Below are 18,228 nucleotides of genomic sequence, written 5' to 3'. Positions count from 1 at the left end.
CAGCATTTTTAGCACTAAAGTATTTTTGAATAATATATATTTTTAGACTTAATGCTGTGGAAGACTAAATAGACTCTAGTATATAAATATACATTTTATGTAGTGGAAAAAAAAATTATTGATCATTTCATTTCAATTACTTGAAAATGAACCCTCAACATCTCTAAGATAGGCCTGTATCTTCTCAGAATTTTGGAGGCCAGAATCCCAAGTATTATCAGGCTTCATTTTTTTTAAGACCTGTCTCCATGGATTTCAGATATTTGCCTTTTAATTGTGTCCTCATACGGCCTTTCTCTGATTCATGTGCACCCTTGCTATCTCTTTTTATTCCCAAATTTCCTCACTTTATAATGAAATAAGTCATACTGGATTATGGTCAAACCTAAAGTCTTCATTTAACTTAAAACTTTTTATTTTTAAATATAATCACACTCTGAGGTACTGAGGGTTTAGACTTCAACATATGTTTTTGATGAGAAACACAAGGCCTTATGATTTTGATGTCCTGTAATTCAAATTGTGAGCTCTAAGGGTAACTACTATCACCATGTCTTCTGTTAGATTGTAAAGGAATAGAAGAGTAATAAAAATTGTCCATATATATACACACACACACACACATATATATATATAACATATATATATATATATCCAAATATACTATATTAAATTTAGGAAAATACTGATAAACATAATAGTTCCCTTATTTACAACTGCTGATGTGGTAATAGGAAGTATTTTTAATTTCCTATACCCATTACATTTCATATTTCCTTTATCCTCAGCAAGCAACTTCACTGGTTATTTCTTCATAGTATGACTGATTAAAATCTTTTTTCTTGAAGGTTCTGGACATTAGCATTCCTGCCATTATTGAGTAGTTTTAGATTTGGGGTAACTTTTAAGATAAGCATGTCTCCTAGCACTCTGGGAGGCCAAGGAGGGTGGTTTGCCTGAGCTCCCAGGTTTAATACCAGCCTGAGCATGAGTTAGACCCCATCTCTAAAAATAGCTAAGGATGGTAGCAGGTGCTTGTAGTCCCAGCTACTCAGGAGGCTGAGGCTAGAGAATCATTTAAGCTCAGGAGTTTGAGGCTCCTGTGAGCTGTGACACCATAGCAATCTACAGAGGGTGACAAAGTGAGACTCTGTCTCAAAAAAAAAAAAAGAAAAAAAGAAAAAAAAAGCTATGCATAGATGGAACTTTTCTTAAACTGATATAAATCATCCACAACAAACTTGTAACCAATATCATACTGAATGTAGTAAAACTGAAAGCATTTCCACTAAGAACTGGAAACAAATAAGAATGTCCCAAATCACCACCACTATTCAACATATTACTGGAAATACCAGCCAATGAAGTTAGAAAAGAGAAGGATAAAAAAAAAGAAAAGAGAAAGATATTAATGGCATTGAAATAGGTGCAGAGGAAGTCAAACTGCCCCTCTTTTCTGATGATATGTTCTTATACTTAGAAAATACCAGAGACTCAACCATAAGACTACTAGAAGTGATAAAGAAATACAATAATGTTGTGGGGTCTAATATCAATGTCTACAACTCAGTAGCATTTGTATACATCAATAACCATGAAGCAGAGAAGCAAAACAAAGATGCAATACATTTCACAGTAGCTTCAAAGAACATGAAATACCCTTGAATATATCCTATAAAGGAAGTGAAGGATCTCAACATGGAGAACTATAAAAACCTGAGAGGAGAAATAGCAGAAGACATTAACAAATGCAAATGCAACAGCAGTTAGACATTGTTAAAATGTCTATATTACTAAAAATAAACTCTATATTTAATGCAATTCCCACTAAAATACCAACAGCATACTGCAAAGAACTCAAGAAATAGTTCTTTTTGTTTGGAACCAGGAATAAAACTCTATAGCCAAGGCAAACTTTTGTAATAAAAACAAATATGGAGGCATCACTCTACCAGACTTCAGGTTATACTACAACTCCATAGTTACCAAAACGGCATGGTATTAGCACAAAAATAGAAATGTAGTTTTATGTACCAGAATTGAAAAACCAGACATGAAACCAACCTCTTACCATCGTCTGATCTTCAATAAACCAAAGTGTACACTGGAGAAAAGAAAATCTATTCAATCAATGGTTCTGGGAAAACTGGTTAGCCACATGTAAAAGAGTGAAACTGGACCCACACCTCCCACTTACAGAAATTAACTCACAATGTAGAAATAGTTTAAATTGAAGTCATGAGATGATAAAAACTCTAGATGATATCAACATGGGCAAAGATTTTATGAAGAAGATGGCATCAGCAATCTTGATATCAATAAAAATAAATAAATGGGACTTAATTAAACTATAACAATGTCTTCACAGCTAAGGACACAATAATCAAAGCAAACAATCATCAGAATGGGAAAAGATATATTGGCATGTTATGAATTTGATAAATAATCAATAACTAGAATCAATAGATAACTCAAATTAATCAACACAAAAGAACAAACAATCTCATCCATTATTGATTGGGCAAGAGACACGAACAGAATCTTCTGTGAAGAAGATAGGTGAATGGCCAACCAATATATGAAAAAATGCTCAGTCCTAATCATCAGAAGAATTAACATCAAAACCACCATGAAACATCACCCAACACCAGTAAGAATAGCCCATATCACAAAATCTTAAAGCTGCAAAAGTTGGCATGGAAGTGGAGAGAAGGGAACACTTTTTACACTGTTCGTGGGATTGCAAACTAATACAAACTTTATGGAAAGAAGTATGGATAATCCTCAAAGAGCTAAATGCAGACATTCCATTTGATTCCACAATTCCATTGCTAAGAATCTACCCAGAAGAAAATAAATCTTTTTATCACAAGGTCATTTACATTAGAATGATTATTGCATCTCAATTCACAATTGCCAAGAAATGGAAGCAACCCATGTGTACAACAACTCATGAATGAATTAATAAACTGTGGGATATGTATATCATAGAATATATTCAGCTATAAAAAAGGTGGTGATTTTACACCTTTGTGTTAACCTGGATGCAGTTCAAATACATTCTTCCTTGTAAATTTTTGCAAGAGAGGAAATGCAAGTATCCATTTTACTCAATACTAACACAAAATTAATAGAAAAACAACTGCATTCCCATACAAGAGAATAACACAAGTATACTCAAATGCGAGAAGGGAGGATAAGGAAAATTGGAAAGGAGAGGAGGGAAGGAACTTGGTAAGCTCTCAAATAATGAACAAACCCCCAGGATGAGAGGCTCAACTGCCTCAACTACAACTTGAAATTTCCCTTAGCAACATAAACAATGTAACCCAATCATTTTTACTTTCATATTAATGTGAATTTAATAATAATAATAAGGGAATTTAGTGCCAGTACACCTTCCTTGAACAAATATTAAAAGAAATTCTCAGAGAAAATGGACATGATGTGGGTCAGAAACTTGGGTCTACATAAATAAAGGAATAGCATCAGAGAAAAAATAGTAAAAGGCAAAATTAAATCTTTTGCTTACTTTTGCTTTTCTCATTATTAATTTATCCAAGATAGCACTTTGCTCAAAATAGTAATCACTATATTATATTCTATTATGTAGGCACATTTATGTAGACAGATAGGTAGATAATCAATAAGTGTGTGAGTATGTGTATGTGTGTGTGTATACTTATGCATAAATGAAAGGAATGACAGCAGTGATATAAGGAATGTAAGAAAGAAACTATAATTATTTTGTTATAAGGTAAAGTGTTATTTGAAAGTGGACTTGGATCAATTATAAATGTATTTTTCAGATTATAGAGCAATCACTAACAATAAGTGAAAAATGAAGTACAACCAATATGCTAAGAAGGTATAGAAAAGAGAATCACATAAAATACTCAATTAAAACCACAAAAGGAGAGGGAGAAGTCAAGACGTCCTACTAGAAACAGCTTTCACCAGAGGCTCCTGTCCAAGGTTGAGATGTTGGACTGAAGCAGAATTGCAGAAGCCAAAGTTGAGGAGTTGAGCCCAGAGAGAAGAAAACAGTATGGTGTTTAAGAGCTAAGCAGTGAGGTTGTAAAAGAAGAAGTAAGAGAACAAAGATCAGACACAGAGTAACTAGTATAAATGCAACCATTGCCAAGAGGACAGGAGATGCCACCCATTAGCATGCAAGGAACAAATGACCTCCAACCTCATCCCATAGGAGGCAGCTTCTAAATCCCAGTCTTCTTGCACCACAAGGTCCCACCTCTGAGCCTAGGCCCCATCCTGTCTACCACAAAAGTGAACAAATATTTTCTCTGCAATCTTGAGGACACAACTCACCCTCCCCTTATCCTGGTTGCCTGAAAGCTTTCCCCTTGCAGAGGCTGAAGTGTTTAGCAAGTTTGCTGAGAGGCCAGGAAGTTGTGTGGGCCACTGAGCTGCAATGCAGTAACAGTGACATCATAGTTATAACTTTGGCAGGGGTAGAGGTGATCTTCCCTAACTACCTTTCCCAGTAGAAAAGGCCCTTCTCCAGCCCCACTGGAACTCTCAGACAGATTGCCCACCTCGGGACACTTGTGTGAGTGTTGCTTATGCTGCCTGAGTGAGTTTGACTGGAACTCTTAGCCAGAGCTGCCTGCCTGGTGATACTCTAAAACTGAATGATGGTGGCATTACAGCAGTAGGAACAGCTTAGCAGGTATATCTGTGGATTCCCCTCTTCCAGCTATCACAGCCAGGGGGATGGTCACAAGTGTTTGTAACTTTGCCCAGCTGAGATTCCAGCATATTTTGGTGACTCTTTAGGACTGTGTAGAGGATAGACTGACATCAAGATAGAGCCAGGTTAAGCTATCTCACCAAGCTGGCCCTAAAAGTCTCTGGGTGTAGCCCTGAAAGTAAGTTTTGTGAGGCTGTAAGGAAAAAGCCACAATCATAAGCCCCAGTTCATTGGAGAAGAGATGGTTAACTATAGCCCCTGGTATCTCCCAATTCAGTCTCACCCCACAAATTTTAATTGCTAAATAGATTAGTACAGTGTTTCATAAAGGTCCAAATTATATTATTTCTCAACAAATATCCTTGGACAACCTATCATTTCAATAAAAAATATAGTTAATAAATTTATTTACAGGTGAAAATATTCATGAGGAGGAAAAGCAAAAGAACACAAGCAACATGAAAATTCAAAGCAGATCAAATGCCCCAAGAGAATACAAATGGGATACAACTGAAAATGCTATTCATAGAGAAAGTGCTAAAAATCATAAAAGAATTCAGAAAATGGAGGTAAAATAAGATGATTGGAATGAAGAAAAAGATGGAAAAACAAATCAAAAAAAATTCAAATGTGTCGCAAAAAATTAATGAATTCAAACACAGTCTCCAAAGATAAGGTCTTAATAAGGAAAGCTATACCAGAGCTTTAGGAATTGAAAGAGATAATCCAGAAGATTCAAAATGCAGTACAGAACCTCAGCAATAGAATATAACATGGAGAAAAAAGAATTTCAGAAAATAAAGACAAGACTTTTGAATTAACCCAATCATTCAAAGAAGCAGAAAATAAAAGAACAAAAACAGAATATTTCCTGAGAGAGTTATGAGATGATTCCAACAGATCAACTATCCAAATTATATGGATTCCTAAAGGAAAAGATGATGGTCTTAAAGGCACGGATGATCTATTCCAAGACATTATGATAGAGAATTTCTCAGGTATTGGGAGATCACTCCTACCCCTGCGAAAATTAGAACAAAAATTCAGATAGTAGCTAGTTTCAGAACATCAGCACAACTCAATACAAACAAAGCATTTCACAGACACATTGTAATTAACTTTGCCAAAGTTAATATGAAGGAGAAAAAGCTGCAAGCAGCCAGGTTTACAAAAGGAAAAATATCAGGATGACTGTAGACCTTTGAGCAGATAATTACCTACAAGGGGAATAATATCAAAAACACTGTAGATCTTTCAACTGAAACTTTTCAAGCCAGAAGAGGATGGTCATCAAACTTTAACCTTCTTAAACAAAACAATTTTCATCCCAGCATCCCATACTCCACTAAATTGAGTTTCGTTTGTGATGGAGAAGTTAAATATTTTACTAAAATTTAAATATTGAGGAAATTTGCCCTAACTATACAAGCTGTACAGAAAGTACTCAGACTCATTTTTCATAATGACTAGAACAAAGTACACCACACTCAAAGTAAACACACCCAGAAATTACAGAACAAAGGCTAGCTTCCACAATAGTGAAAGGGATAAAAATAAACTTTGGACCTCTGAAAAACAAGATGAAAAAAAAAATCCACCATATCTATGAATTCTTTCAATAAATATGAATGGCTTGAATTGTCCTCTCCAGTGGCACAGGCTGGCTCACTGGATACAAAAGTTTGGAGTATATTTCTGCTGTCTCAAAGTAACACACCTAACATCAAAAGATAAAATAAGACTCAGGGTAAAGGGATAGAAAACAATAATCTAGTTAAATAGAAATCAGAAAAAAAAGGAATTGCAATATTATTTGCAGATATAATTAGATTTATATCACCAAAAATAAGGAATGATAAGTATGGACACTATCTATTTGTTAAGGGAAGCACACATGATGAGATTTCAATAATTAACATTGACATGCCCTACCCGAATGCTCCTCCATTTATAAAACAAATCCTAAATGATCTGAACAATATCAATCCCCTTTGACAGTACTGGACAGATCTTCCAAGAAAAAATAAAGCAAAGAAATAATGGACTTAAACATGATGCTAGAACAAATGGACTTAACAGACATGTACAAAATAATTCTTCCTAACAAAACTAAATACACATTTTTCACATCAGCCCACATATCATCCTCCAAAATTGATCATATCTTAGGATACAGTCTAACATCAACAAATTTAAAAGTATAGAAATGTTATGTATCTTCTTGGACTACCATGGAATAAAAGTTGCACTCGACAGCAATAGAAATATTTATACTATAATAAAGTGATGAAAACTAAATAACCTTATGCTGAATGAGAGATGAATCAATGACAAGATCAAAAATGAGATCATTAGATTTCTGGAGAAAAATGATTACGAAGCTACAAACTATCAAAACCTGTGGGATACTGCAAAGGTAGTTCTAAAAAGGAAATTTATAGCACTAGGTATGAAATCTATGTGAACCAGCTTGATGAAAGTATTTCAAATTGTATATGAAAACACTACACTGTACCCCATGCTTGCATTAATGTATACAGCTATCATTTATTAAGGAAAAAAAAAAAGAAAAAAACGAAGGCTTTCCCCAGTTAAAAAAAAAAAAAAAAAAAAGAAAACTGAAAGTGTCAAAGGCAACAACCTACTGAGCCATCTCAAGCAACTGGAAAAGAAAGAACAATTCAAATCCTAATTCAGCAGTAGAAAAGAAATAACCAAAATTAGAGCAGAAGTAAATGAAATTGAAAGCAAAAGAATCACTGGGAAGATGAGCAAAACAAATAGTTGGTTCTTTGAAAAAATAAATAAAATTAAAAAACTTTTGGCCAGACTAACTACAAACATAAAATATCTCTAGTAACTTCAGTCAGGAACTATAAAGGGTAAATCACAACAAATCCCACAGAAATTAAAAAAAAAAACCTCAATGATTACTACAAAAAAAATAAAAACACCTCTATTCCAAAAAATATGAAAACCTAGAAGAAATTCCTAAATTCAACCAGAAAGTATTAGAAATCATGAATATACTTATATTAATCACTGAAGCAACATCAACTATTCAAAATATTCCCAAAAATAAAAACCCTAGACCAGATGGTTTCACATCAGAATTCTACCAAACCTGAACTGAAGTAGTTGCTATATTGCATAATATATTCCAAAACATAGAGAGAAATGGAATCCTCTCCAATATATTCTATGAAACAAATATTACCCTGGTCCCCAAATCAGGAAAGAATTTGACAAAAACATAAACTATAGACCAATATCATTAATAAATATCAGTGCAGATTCAAAGAGGCTTTTGTGGAGCAAGATGGCAGCCGAGTAACAGCTTCCTTGCAACTGGGAACAGTGATACTGGGGAGAGAAGACTCCAGGCATCTCTGGCTGGTAGGATCTATCAAGAAAATTCCCTTTGGGGACACAGGGAATCAGCGAGAGACTTCAGGACCCCATGAGAAGGACAAAAGCAGTGAAGAACTGGACTCATCGAAACCCTAGTCCAGAGGTATGGTAACTTAAAGAGCAAGAGGAAGTGAAAGGAAAATCAGGGCAAGGAAACAGACAAAAGAAATCACTCATGAGGAAGAATCAGCAGAAAAATCCTGGCAACATGAACAACAAATCCAGAGCAACTCCCTCCCCAAGGGACCAGGAGATAGCTACTGCAGAGGATTCCACCTATAAAGAAATGATAGAAATGATAGAAAGGGAATATAGAATACAGATGATGATGATGAACACAATGAAGGAAATGATGGAAACAATGAAGGAAACTGCTGCTAAAGTGGAAAATAACCAAAATGAAATCCAAAAACAGAATCAAATTAGAGATGAATGATATGAAGAATATAGAAAGGATATAGTGGAGCTGAAGGAATTGAAGCAGTCAATTAGGGAAGTTAAAAATGCAATACAAAGTATCAACAATAGATTAGACCATGCAGAAGAAAGAATCTCAGATGTAGAGGACAAAGGTCTAGAGATAATTCAGATAATTAAAGAAGAAAAAACTAGAGACACAAAGCAAAATGTTCACTAACAATATTATGAGACTCTATGAACCATTCTAGTTATAGGTATCCTAGAAGGTGAAGAAGAATGCCCCAGGAGAATGGAAGCCATACTAGAGAATATCATAAATGAAAATTCCCCCAAATATCACCAAAGATTCTGACACACTCCTTTCACATGGATATGGGACCTTGGGTTGCCTTAACTCTAAAAGAGATTCTCCAAGACACATTGTGAAGAACCTGTCCAAAATCAAGACAAAAGAAAAGATTCTGCAAGCTGACAGGAGTAAGAGCCAGTTGACCTATAGGGGCCAATCTATCAGGGTGACTGCAGACTTCTCTAATGAAACTTTTTAAGCAAGAGGACAATGCTCATCTAACTTTAATCTACTTAAACAGAACAATTTCCAGCCTAGAATTCTATATCCTGCTAATCTAAGCTTTAAAATTGACAGAGAAATCAAATCATTTACTAATATACAAGCACTGAGGAAATTCATTAAAACAAGACCAGCTATATGGGTAATAGTTCAACCTGTTCTGCACACTGACCATTACAATAGACCATCAGCAGAGTAAGGTTCTGCACACTGACCATCACAATAGACCAACAGCAGAGTAAGAACTCAGAAATTAAGGGACAGAACCTAACTTCCAGTATGATGGAAAAGATAAAACTAAGCAATGGACTCTCACGAAATGAAATGAATAGAACACTACCACACTTATCAATTATCTCAATAAATGTTAATGGCTTGAATTCCCCACTGAAGAGACATAGATTGGCTGACTGGATGAAAAAACTCAAGCTATCCATTTGCTGTCTGCAGGAAACACACCTAGCTTCAAAAGACAAACTAAAACTCTGGGTTAAGGGTTAGAAGACAATTTTTCAGGCAAATGGAATTTAAAACAAAAGAGGAGTTGCAATCTTATTCTCAGATACATGTGGATTTAAAGCAACTAAATTCAAAAAAGACAAAGATGGTCACTTTATATTGGTCAGGGGAAAAATACAAGAAGATGTTTTAATTCTAAATATTATACACCCAAAATAAATGCTCCCAGATTCTTCAAACAGACCTTACTCAGTCTGAGAAATATGATATCCTATAATAACATAATAACCAGGGACTTTAAAACTCCTCTTATAGAGCTAGACAGATCCCTGAACAGAAATTAAACAAAGATATAAGGGATTTAAATGAGACTCTAGAACAACTGTGCTTGATAGACATATATAGAACACTCCATTCCAAAGATAAAGAATATACATTCTTCTCATCGCCCTGTGGAACAGTCTCCAAAATTGATCATATACTAGGACACAAAACAAACCTCAACAGAATCAAAAGAATTGAAATTTTACCTTGTATCTTCTCAGACTACAAGGCTCTAAAGATGGAACTCAACTCAAACAAAAACATTCAACCCCACACAAAGGCATGGAAATTAAACAACCTTCTGTTGAATGACAGCTGGGTGCAGGAAGAAATAAAAGAGGAAATCTTTAACTTCTTGAGCATAACAACAATGAAGACACAAGGTACCAAAAATCTGTGGGATACTGAAAAAGCAGTTTTGAGAGGAAAATTTATTGCTTTAGATGCCTACATTCGAAAAACAGAAAGAAAGTGCATCAACAAACTCACAAGCCATCTTATGGAATTGGAAAAAGAAGAACAATATAAGCCTAAACTCAGCAGAAGAAAAGAAATATACAAAATTAAATCAGAGATCAATGAAATTGAAAACAAAAGAATCATTCAGAAAATTAATGAATCTAGGAGTTGGTTTATTGTAAAAATAAATAAAATAGATAAACCTTTTCCAAGACTAACTTGAAATAAAAAAGTAAAATGTTTAGTAACCTCAATCGGAAAGGATAAAGGGGAGATAACAACTGAGGCCACAGAGATTCAAGAGATCATCTCTGAATACTACCAGAAACTCTATGCCCAGAAATTCAAAAATGTGAAGGAAGAAATATATCAATATTTGCAATCACACCCTCTCCCTAGACTTAGTCAGTAAGAAATAGAGATCCAGAACAGAACAATTTCAAGCACTGAAATCAAAGAAATGATAAAAAATCTCCCCCCAAAAATGTCCTGGTCCATATGGCTTCACACCAAAATTCTATCAAACTTTCAAGGAAGAGCTTATTACTGTCGAGCAGAAATTATTCCAAAAAATTGAGGAGGAAGGAATATTCCTCAACATGTTCTACAAAGCAAACATCACTCTGATACCAAAACCAGGAAAAGACACAACTAAAAAGGAGAATTTTACACCAATTTCACTAATGCATATAGATGCAAAAATTCTCAACAAAATTCTAGCCCATAGATTACAGCTTATTATCAAAAAAAGTCATACATCATCATAATCAAGTAGGTTTCATCTCAGGGATGCAAGGCTGGTTTAAGATATGCAAGTCCATAAACTATCCACCGTTTTAACAGAAGCAAAAAGAAGGAATATATGATCCTCTCAATAGATACAGAAAAAGAATTTGATAAAATCCAGCATCCTTTTCTAATTAGAACACTGAAGAGTATAGGCATAAGTGGCACATTTCTGAAACTGATTGAAGCTATCTATGACAAACCCATAGCTAATATTTTACTGAATGGAGTAAAAATGAAAGGTTTTCCTCTCAGAACTGGAATGAGACAAGGTTGTCCTCGTCACCAGTTACTATTTAACATACTGCTGGAATTGCTAACCAATATAATTAGGCAAGACAAGGAAATAAAGGGTATACAAATGGGACTGGAGGAAGTCAAACTCTCCCTCTTTGCTAACGATATGATCTTATAATTAGAGAACCCCAAAGACTAAACCACAAGACTCCTGGAAGTCATCAAAATATACAGTAATGTCTGAGGATATAAAATCAGTGTGCACAAGTCAGTTGTCTTTGTACACACCAATAACAGTCAAGAAGAGAGGCGAAGTAGGGACACAAGTCACTTCACCATAGCTTCAAAGAAAATGAAATACCTAGGAATATTCCTAACAAAAGAGGTGGAGGATCTCTATAAATAAAATTATGAAATCCTAAGAAAGGACATAGAGGATATTAACAAACGGAAGAACATAACATGCTCATGGCTGGGAAAAATCAACATTGTTAAAAGGTTTGTACTTCCCAAAGCAATCTACTGATTCAGTGCCATCCCTATTAAAATACCAACATCATACTTTCAAGATTTGGAAAAAATGATTCTGCATTTTGCATGCAACCAGAAAAAAAAACCGTTATAGCTAAGGCAGTTCTTAGTGATAAAAACAAAATAAAAAAAGGGGGGGCATAAGCATACCAGATTTTAGGCTGTACTACAAAACCCTACTGGTGAAGACAGCATGGTACTGGAACAAAAACAGAAATACAGACATTTGTAATTGAATAGAAAACTAGGAAATGAAACTAACATCCTACAACCACCTAATCTATGACAAACCAAATAAGAACATATTTGGGGGGAAAGAATCCCTATTCCACAAATGGTGCTAGGAGAACTGGATATCCACATATAAAAGACTGAAACTGGACCCAAACCTTTCTCCACTCACAAAAATGGATTCAAGATGGATAAAGGACTTAAATTGAAGGCATGAAACAATAAAAATCCTCAAGGAAAACATAGGAAAAACACTGGATGATATCAATCTGGGGAAAGACTTCATGAAGAAGACTGCTGTGGCAATTGCCACAACAGAAATAAACAAAAAAAAGACTTAATTAAACTGAAAAACTTCTGTACAGCTAAGGAAACAGCAACCAAAGCAAATAGACAACCTGCACAATGGGAAAGAATATTTGCATATTTTGAATCAGACAAAAGCTTGATAACTTGGATCTATAGAGAACTCAAATTACTCCACATAAAAAAAGCCAACAATCCCATATATCAATGGGCAGGAGACATGAATAGAACCTTCTCTAAAGAAGACAGACAAATGGCTAACAAACATATAAAAAAAATGCTCATCATTCCTAATTATTGGAGAAATGCAAATCAAAACCACCCTGAGATACCGTCTAACCCCAGGGAGAAGGACCTACAACACAAATTGCAAAACTGCAGATGCTGGTATGGATATGGAGAGAAGGGAACACTTTTACACTGCTGGTGGGACAGCAAACTAATACAACCTTTTTGGAAGGAAGTATAGAGAACCTTCAAAGAACTCAAGTCAGATTTTCCATTTGATCCTGCGATCCCATTACTGGGCATATACCCAGAAAGAAAAAAATTCCTTTTATTATAAGGACACTTGCACTAGACCGTTTATTATTGCAGCTCAATTTACAATCACCAAAATGTGGAAACAGCCCAAATGCCCACCAACCCAGGAATGGATTAACAAGCTGTGGTATATGCACACCATGGAATACTATTCAGCCATTAAAAATGGGGACTTTACAGCCTTTGTATTAACCTGGATGGAAGTGGAACACATTCTTCTTAGGAAAGCATCACAAGAATGGAGAAGCATGAATCCTATGTACTCAATTTTGATATGAGGACAATTAATGACAATTAATGATGTGGGGACGGGGAAAGGGGAGAGCATAGAGAGAAAGAAGGAGGGAGGGGTGGGGGAAAGGAAGAGCAGAGATAGAGAAGGATGAAGGGGGGTGGGGTCTTGGTGTGTGCCACACCTTTTGGGGGCAAGACAGAATTGTAAGAGGAACTTTACCTAACAAATGCAATCAGTGTAACCTGGTTTCTTGTTCCCTCAATGAATCCCCAACCATAAAAATAAAAAATAAATATCAATGCAAAATACTCAGTAAGTTCTTAGCACACAGAATTCAGAGACACATTTAAAAAGTTATACAACATGATCAAATGGGTTTTATCCCAGAAATGGAAGGTTTGTTCAATATACACAAATCCATAAACATAATTCACCACATAAATGAAATTAAAACAGAGACCATATGATTCTCTCAATTGATGCAGAAAAAGATCTTGATAATATCCAGTATCTTATATTGATAAAGACACTTAAGAAAATAGGCTTAGGTAGGACATTTCTTAAACTGATAGAGGCCATCACAGGAAAACCACAGCCAATGTCATAAAGAATGGCGTAAAATTGAAAGCATTTCCATTCAGATCCAGAACCACACAAGGATGCTCACTGTCAACTCTACTATTCAACATAGTGCTAGAACTCCTAGCCATTGTAATCAAACAAGAGTAGGAGATCAAGGGCATTCCAATGGGAACAGAGGAGGTCAAACTCATGCTCTTTGCATATGACATGATCTTATAACTAGAAAACCCCTGGGATCCAATTACAAAGTTCTTAGAAGTGATCAAGAAATAAAGTGACATCTCAGTATACAAAATCTATACCCACAAATCAGTAGCCTTCATATATTCCAACAACAGTCAAACCAAGGATAAAATCAAAGGCTCTATTTCTTTCACAGTAGTTCCAAAGAAAATGAAATACCTGGGAATATATCTAACAAAGGAAGTGAAATATCTCTATAAAAAGATCTATGGTTGTGTTCTATTTTTTACAAGAAAGTGTAAGTATAAGTAGGTTTCATAGAAGTACTGAGTACATTGGATACTTTTTCCTCCATTTTTGAGACATTTTACTTAGGAGGATATGTTCCAGATCCCTCCATGTAAACATAAAAGATATAAAGACTTCATATTTTTAAGGCTTCTTAGTATTCCATGGTATACCTATACTAATTTATTAATCCAGTCATGGGTCAAGGGACACTTGGGCTTCTTCCATGATTTGGCTATTACAAATTGAGCTGCAATGAATAATCTGGGGGCTTTTGCTCCAGATTATAGGGAGGGGGGAGGTTTGACAGAGGGACGGTAAAAGGCAGGAGCACACCTATGGAACATATGACAAGAGTACAAGTCAAATCTGTGAAATGTAGAACATAGATGTTTTGGCACAATAATCAAGTAATTGAGGTGAAAGCTATGTTGATTGGTTAAATGTAACCACGTTAGATTGTTTAAAAAAAACAGCACATTGTACCTCTCATATGCATGAATGTATTCATGATCTATGTGTATTTGACTTAATAATAAAAAAAAAGATCTATGAAACCCTGAGAAAAGAAATAGTAGAAGAAATTAACAATTGGAACAACATATCATGATCATGGCTGGGAAGAATCAACATTGTTAAAATGTCCGTACTACCCAAAGGGATCTACAGATTAAATATAATCCCCTTCAAAGCAACAATGCCATACTTGGAAGAATTCGAAATAATATACTTGGTTTCATATACAACCACAAATAAACCTGAATGATCAATGCAATTCTTAGAAATAAAAACTCTGGAGGCAGTAGTTTAGGAGACTTCAGGTTGTACTATAAGTCTATAGTGATCAAAACAACACGGTACTGGCACAACAATAGCAACATAGATCTATGGACTAGAATAGAGAATATACAGATGAACCCTGACACATACCATCATTTGATCTTTGAAAAGCCTAACAAAATTATGAAGTAGGGAAAAGAATTCCTATTTAATAAACAGTGCGGGAAGAACCTGTTAGCCACGTGTAAAAGACTGAAACTGGACACACATCTTGCAACATTGATAAAAATTGATTCTTTCTGGATAAAATATATAAATTAAAAAAAATGAAACAATAAAAATTCTAGAAGAGAGTGTGGGGAAAACATTTGAAGATATTGGCCTGGGAAAATATTTTATGATGAAGACCATCCCTGGAAATTGCAGAAATAACACAAATAAATAACTGAGATTTTATCAAGCTAAAAGCTTCTGCACAGCTAAGGATACCACAAGCAAAGAAAACAGACAGCCTTCAGAATGGAAGAATATATTTGCATGTTATGAATCTAAGAAAGGGCTCATAACTAGAAGCTACACGGAATTCAAATTAATCAATGAGAAAAGAGCAAACGACACCATTTCTAAGTGAACAAGAGAGTTCAACAGAAACCTCTGTGGTTCAGTGAGTAGGGTGCTGACCTCATATACTGAAGGTGGTGGGTTCAAACCCGGCCCCAAACAAACTGCAACAAAAAATAACCAGGCATTGTGGTGGGCTCCTGTAGTCCCAGCTACTTAGGAAACTAAAGCAAGAGAATCACTTAAGCCCAAGAGCTAGAGGTTGCTGTGAGCTGTGATGCCAAGGCACTCTACCGAGGGTGACAAAGTAAGACTCTGTCTCTCTAAAAAAAATATTAAAAAGAAACTTCTTTAAAGATAACATGAATGGCCAATAAACACATAAAAAATGCTCATAGCTTTAATCTTTAGAAATGCAAATCAATAGCACTATGAGATATCACTTAATTCCAGTAAGATGAACTCACATCTCAAAGTCACAAATCTGCAGATGCTGACATGGATATTTAGAGCAGGGAACACTTCTACACTGCTGGTGGGATTACAAACTAATACAACCTTTATGGAAAGAAGTTATGGAGAATTCTCGAAGAACTAAAAGGTGACCTTCTATTTTATCCAGCAAGATCTACCTAGAAGAACAAAAATCATTTTACCACAAGGACATTTGCACTAAATAGTTTATTGCAGATCAATTTACAATCACTGAGACATGGAATCTACCCAAGTGCCAATCTCCTCCATGAATGGATTAATAAGCATATATGTATGCTGTGGAATACTATTCAGTCATAAGAAAAGATAGAGATTTTAGATCTTTTGTGTTTACCTGGATCAAGTTTAAACACATTATTCTTAGGAAAGTATTCCAAGAATGGAAAATAATGTACCCAATGTACTCAACACTTATATGAAACCAATATATAAAAAATTACATGTCCATATGAATAATAAAACATAAATATAGTCTAGCAAGGTTGAATGGTGAGGAGAATGAAGTGAGGGGGTAGAGGTAGGATGATTGGTGGGATGAGGGAGGACAATTGGTGGTATCTCATCTAATGGGTACAATTAGAAGGGTGTCAAGCACACTCCCTCATTGAAGGGCTCTTCTACAACTTGAAATTTTCCTTGGAAGTGGGGACAATGTAACATAAAAATTTGTACCCTCATAATAATTTGAATAAATAAATAAATAGAAAGATATTTTTAAAAAATAATTTTGAAAAAATAAAAAATGGAAAAAAATACCCACAAAAATTGAAAAGAGTAGAAAAAAATAGTAGCAAATATCAAGGGCAACATACAGAAAACAGTCAAAATTATAGTAGATATTAACCCAACTGTATAAATAATAAATTTATGTGAGTCTAAATATATTAATTTAAAAGCAGAGATTGTTGCAGTGGATCAAGAAAACAAAATCCAACTCTGTATTAGAAATGAACCTACTTTAAATATATGTACACATTTGGATTAAGAGTAAGGGATGCAGAACAATATACTATGCTAGCACTAATCAAAAGAAAGCAAGAATGGTAGATTTACCTCAGAAAGAAAAAAATTTTAAAATAATAAAATTTATCTAGGCATAATGATAAAAGGATCAATCCTCAAGAAAATATAATAACCTTTAATGGTGTATGTACCTAACAATAGGACATCAAAATATGTGAGGCAAAACGGAAAAACAAAAACCTAAGAGACATATATGAATATACTATTATAATTGGATATTTCAAGATCCCTCGATCAAAAATGGACAGGGATAGGAGGCAGAAACTCAGTAAAGACATAATTTAAATCAAAGCCCCATCAAAGAAGTAGGTATAACAGTCATCTATCTACTGGTTTATCTAACAATATCAGAATACACATTCACCTTAGGCTCACATTGAACATTCAACAAGGTAGACTACATTCCAGGCCATAAAATATATACTAACACATGTAAAAAAATAGAAATCATATAATGTCTACACTCAGACCTCAATGGAATTAAATTAGAAAACTATGAAAAAAAGAGAGTTTAAAATCCTCTACATTCATGGTGGCTAACCAACACACTTCTAAGTAACACAAGTTAAAAATAAAGTAAAAAACTAAATAATGTAAACTAAGTGAAATAAAAATACATGTATCAAAATGTGCAGGACACTGTGAAGGCAGTATTTACAGAAAAAATTACAGTACTGAGTGCATTTTTAAAAAAGAAGAAAAATATAAAATAAATAATGAAAGCATACACTTTAGAAATCCAGTCAAAAAAAAATAAATTCAGAGTAAGCAGAAGGACAAATATTAAGAAAAATAAGGACAGAAATCAATGAAATTGAAAACAAAAACAGAAAATTAACAGAAAAAAAATCAATGAAACCAAAATCTGGCTCTTGGAAAAAGTTAATAGACTCCATAATCCTCTAAGCCAGCTAACTAGGCAACAAAAAATATATAAATATTAATAACAGAAATGAAAAGGAAGATACTATTATGGATTCCATAGACATTTAAAAAATGATGAAGGAGGGGGGCGGAGCCAAGATGGCGAACTGCAGCCAGCTTTTTACAGAAGCTCCCGTCCAGAAGGAGGCTGAAAGGACAGAACCTTAG

The sequence above is a fragment of the Otolemur garnettii genome, unplaced genomic scaffold, assembly GCF_000181295.1.
Source record: "Otolemur garnettii isolate 467f Iridium unplaced genomic scaffold, OtoGar3 scaffold00125, whole genome shotgun sequence".
Taxonomy (NCBI): domain Eukaryota; kingdom Metazoa; phylum Chordata; class Mammalia; order Primates; family Galagidae; genus Otolemur; species Otolemur garnettii.
Note: the sequence above shows the minus strand (reverse complement) of the source record.